At 44.0% G+C, this 5,298-nt stretch overlaps 1 pseudogene; it reads left to right on the top strand.

The window, feature by feature from the left end:
* LOC112073302 (uncharacterized) overlaps positions 1–1,304 on the top strand; it is a 23,942-nt pseudogene extending 22,638 nt beyond the window's left edge.
* The last annotated feature ends 3,994 nt before the right edge of the window (positions 1,305–5,298 follow it).

Below are 5,298 nucleotides of genomic sequence, written 5' to 3' on the forward strand. Positions count from 1 at the left end.
TCTTTACCAGAGTCCTATTCCCGATATAATGTATTACTCTTTACCAGAGTCCTATTCCCGATATAATGTATTACTCTTTACCAGAGTCCTATTCCGTAAGATAGCTTTAATACGTTCACTGATAAAGAGAGAAAGAGAGACCTTTAATACGTTCCCTGATACACTGCCAGAATGATGCTATCAAAAGTCACGACTCAAAGGAAAGTAATGGAACCTTTCACATTTCACAACTAACCTGTCTAAACACGATATTATCAGCTTAGTAAAGGAAACTCCCTGTTCTGTTGTGTTGTCTGATTCCCACATTCAGTGGATTAGGAGTTTAGATTAGTGGGAGATCCACTTGACAGTATGCCTTTTAAACATTTGTCTTTGCTTGTTTGTTTTTTTTGGAATGTGTTTTGGATGTGAAAAGCACTCGCACATCAGAATATAACTTTTCCAGGTGCGAAGGAAATGTTCACAAATTTAGAGATGTCTTTTAAACATTGTATTTTTTGTGTTTTGTTCACAGGAAACCCCCACTTCTTTGTCTACTCCTCCTCTACCTGCTCCTCCAGAAGTGACTATTGGTACCGTCGATTCCTCCCAGGGGTCCCTCCCCCCGCAACACGGTCTGCTGACAAACCTCCGCTGTTCCCCTCCTCTCTGCTCCCCCTCTCCCCTCTCGCCACGGTCCTCGCCCCCAAGCCCCCATCCTAGGCAACATGTCCATCGCCCTGAAGCAGGTCTTCAACAAGGACAAGACCTTCCGCCCCAAGCGTAAGTTTGAGCCGGGAACGCAGCGTTTCGAGCTGCATAAGAAGGCCCAGGCGTCGCTGAGCTCCGGGGTTGACCTGAGGGCGGCGGTTGCTTTGCCCCACGGGGAGGATCTGAACGACTGGGTGGCAGTACACGTGGTGGACTTCTTCAACCGAATCAACCTCATCTACGGGACGGTGTGTGAGTTCTGCACGGAGAAGAGTTGTCCGGTCATGTCCGGGGGTCCTAGGTATGAGTACCGATGGCAGGACGATCACAAGTATAAGAAACCAACGGCTCTACCTGCTCCCAAGTACATGAATCTGCTGATGGACTGGATCGAGGTCCAGATCAACAATGAGGATATCTTCCCCACCAGTATAGGTGAGTACTATGCTTATGGGCCTTTAATTATGAATATTATCATCCCTGAACTTTCCACAAAACATATTTTTTCTGAATTCTCGGCTAGAGGATTTCTGCAATCAGCAGGGAATTTTAACTGTGATGGGGGGGGGGGGGGGGGGCAGGTGGGCAGGGGGGTGTATGCTAACCTGCTCTAACTGAGTGGGTTACCACGACAATCACTAAGGAGCACTGGTTAGGGAAAGGGTGCTATTTCAGCCTTAGACAAAGTAAGATCCCTGCTAGAAAACACTGATCTCACTTGTTAACCCTGTAGCATCCAACGGACTGTGAAATCCTACTAATGTCAGCTTAGGTCACAAGATCACAAATCCTGAATTGTTGACGTTGAGGTGGTGAGCTCCTCGTCTCCGAGTACAAGCTGATTATAGTTTCATATCTTCTTGTTTTATTTGGGTTGCTCTTATGGAATAAAATAGAAATAAACTAGGCTGGATTAGATATAAAAAAATATATAGTGTGGTGTGTATATATGTGTATATATATATATTATATTATATGTGTGTGTTTTATTGTGACATACACCAGACAGGTGCAGTGAAACACGTTGTTTTATGTAGTAGTACGGATCTCTGGAAACAAATGAGGGTAGTACCTTGCTCAAGGGCACTTCAACAGATGTTATACCTTGTTGGCAAGGGCAGAGAGAGAGGCAGAGAGAGAGATGGACAGGAGAGGAAAAGGAGCAAGAGAATTGGTGTCTGGAAACGGTATCAGAAGAGCCTGTGAATATAATGCAGGGACATCTGATCTGCCAAAGCTCTGGGCAGCCCAAATAGTACAAATCTAGGGAATAGGCTTCTAGGTCTATCTAGTAGTACCAACTATCAGGGAATAGGGCCTCTGTCTATAGTAGTACACTATCTAGGGAATAGGGGCTCTGATCTATAGTAGTACACTATCTAGGGAATAGGGCTCTGATCTATGAGTAGTACACTATCTAGGGAATAGGGCTCTGATCTATAGTAAGATACACTATCTAAGGGAATAGGGCTCTGGTCATAGTAGTGCACTATATAGGGAATAGGGCTCTGGTCTATGTAGTGACTAACTAGGGAATAGGGCTCTGTCTATAGTAGTACACTATATAGGGAATAGGGCTCTGGTCTATAGTAGTACACTATATATAGGGAATAGGGCTCTGGTCTAAAGTAGTGCACTATATAGGGAATAGGGCTCTGGTCTATAGTAGTACACTATATAGGGGTAGGGCTCTGGTCTAAAGTAGTGTAACTATATAGGGAATAGGGCTCTGATCTAAAGTAGTACACTATATAGGGAATAGGGCTCTGGTCTATAGTAGTACACTATATAGGGGTAGGCTCTGGTCTAAAGTAGTGATCTATATAGGGAATAGGGCTCTGATCTATAGTAGTGCACTATCTAGGGAATAGGGCTCTGATCGAAAAGAAGGTACACTATATAGGGAATAGGCTCTGGTCTATAGTAGTACATCTATATAAGGAATAGGGCTCTGGTCTAATAGTAGTGTACTATATAGGGAATAGGGCTCTGATCTATAGTAGTGCACTATCTAGGGGAATAGGGCTCTGATCGAAAGAAGTACACTATATAGGGAATAGGGCTCTGGTTATAAGTAGTACACTATATAGGGAATAGGCTCTGGTCTAAAAGTAGTAACACTATATAGGGAATAGGGCTTCTGGTCTAAAGTAGTGCACTATATAGGATAGGGCTCTGGTCTATAGTAGTACCACTATATAGGGAATAGGGCTCTGGTCTATAGTAGTACACTATATAGGGAATAGGGCTCTGATCGAAAGTAGTCACTATAATAGGGAATAGGGCTCTGATCGAAAGTAGTGCGACTATCTAGGGAAATAGGGCTCTGAGTCAAAGTAGAGCACTATATAGGGAATAGGGCTGCTGGTCTATAGTAGTGCAACTATCTAGGAATAGGGTCTGGCTATAGTAGTACACTATATAGGGAATAGGGCCTGGTCTTATAGTAGTGCACTATATAGGGGTAAGGCTCTGGTCTATAGTAAGTACCCTATATAGGGAATAGGGCTCTGGTCTATAGTAGTGCACCTATATAGGGAATAGGGCTCTGGTCTATAGTAGTAACACTATATAGGGGTAGGGCTCTGTCTAAAGTAGTGCACTATTAGGGAAATAGGGCTGGTCATAGTAGTACACTATATAGGAATAGGGCTGGTCTATAGTAGTACACTATATAGGGAATAGGGCTCTGGTCTATGTAGTGCACTATATAGGGAATAGGGCTCTGGTCTATAGTAGTGCCACTAATAGGGAATAAGGATTGGTCTAAAGTAGTGCACTATATAGGGAAAGGGCTCTGGTCTATAGTAGTACACTATATAGGGATAGGCCTCTGGTCTATACGTAGTACACTATATAGCGGAACAGGCTCTGTCTATAGTAGTGCACTATATATGGGAATAGGCCCGGTCTTATAGTAGTACACATATATAGGGAATAGGGCTCTGGTCTATAGTAGTACCAACTATAATAGGGAATAGGGCCGGTCTATAGTAGTACACTATATAGGGAATAGAGCTCTGGTCTAAAGTAGTGCACTATATAGGGAATAGGGCTCTGGTCTAAAGTAGTGCACTTATATAGGAACAGGGCTCTGGTCTATACTAGTACCACTATATAGGGAATAGTGCTCTGGTCATAGTAGTACACTATATAGGGAAATAGGGCTCTGGTCTATAGTAGTGCGCACTATATAGGGAATAGGGCTCTGGTCTATAGTAGTGCACTATATAGGGCTCTGGTCTATTAGTAGTGCACTATATAGGGAATAGTGCCTCTGGTCTATAGTAGTACACTATATAGGGAATAGGGCTCTGGTCTATAGTAGTGCACTATATAGGGAATTATGGCTCTGGTCTATAGTATACACTATATAGGAATAGGCTCTGGTCTAATAGTAGTACCACTATATAGGGAATAGGGCTCTGGTCTATATGTAGTGCACTATATAAGGGAATAGGGCCCTGGTCTATAGTTAGTACACTATATAGGGAATAGGGCTCTGGTCTAAAGTAGTGCACTATATAGGAACTAGGGATCTGTCTAAAGTAGTACCACTATATAGGGAATAGGGCTCTGGTAAAAGTAGGTGCACTATATAGGGAATATGGTTCCATTTTGGGATGCATCCTGAACTGTTCCCACCACCGTGCCAGAATGAAATCATGATACCTACCCAGCCGTCCAGCCCATCCTTTAGGCCCCTGCTCTGCAGCCTGTAAAGGCACCTGAGTCACTGGCTACCAGTCATGAGTGTTCTCTCTCTCCCTCTCTCTCTCTCTCTCTCTTGTCTCTCTCTTTCTCTGTCTCTTTCTCTCTTTCTCTGTCTCTCTCTCTCTCTCTCTGTGTTCTCTCTGTCTCTCTCCTCTGTCTCTCTCCTCTCTCCTCTCTCCTCTCTCTCTCCTCTCTCTGTCTCTCTCCTCACTCTGTCTCTCTCCTCTCTCCTCTCTCTCTCTCTCTTGTCTCGCTCTCACTCCTTCTTCCTCCTCCTTCTTTCTCCCCTCCCTCTCGTTTTATGTCCCTCTGTGCCCTAAGGTACACATGACATAATTCACCCTGGAGCATGCTCAGTCCTGTCATCATGCGCGTGTGCCAGGTGTAGCCTTTGTTTTCACCTCTTAGTGTAGTCAGGATTAGTGTCATTAGGGTTAGTGTAGTCAGGATTAGTGTCATTAGGGTTAGTGTAGTCAGGATAGTGTATTAGGGTTAGTTGTAGTCAGGATTAGTGTCATTAGGTTAGTCTAGTCAGGATTAGTGTCATTAGGGTTAGTGTAGTCAGGATTAGTGTCATTAGGGTAGTGTAGTCAGGATTAGTGTCATTAGGGTTAGTGTAGTCAGGATTAGTGTCATTAGGGTGTGGCAAAATCCTGCACTTAAGTGCGCTGCCACTTTAAAAGCACATGAGCAGTAGAGAAGGAGGAGATAAAAAGGCTCGTTAAGCTCTATTGGAGAGAGCTCTTGTTGGCGCGACAGTTTGGTTTGTGTGTGCTATGCGAAGACGTGGTTGTTCTCATTTGGGACCGAGACAGTTTTTGGTTGTGGCTATGCTGCAGAGGTTTTTTGTTTGTCTTCAGCGTATGTGGTTGTAATAGTGTTTGGATCAATCCT

Source organism: Salvelinus sp. IW2-2015, unplaced genomic scaffold (genome assembly GCF_002910315.2).
Source record: "Salvelinus sp. IW2-2015 unplaced genomic scaffold, ASM291031v2 Un_scaffold2215, whole genome shotgun sequence".
In the NCBI taxonomy this organism is placed as follows: domain Eukaryota; kingdom Metazoa; phylum Chordata; class Actinopteri; order Salmoniformes; family Salmonidae; genus Salvelinus; species Salvelinus sp. IW2-2015.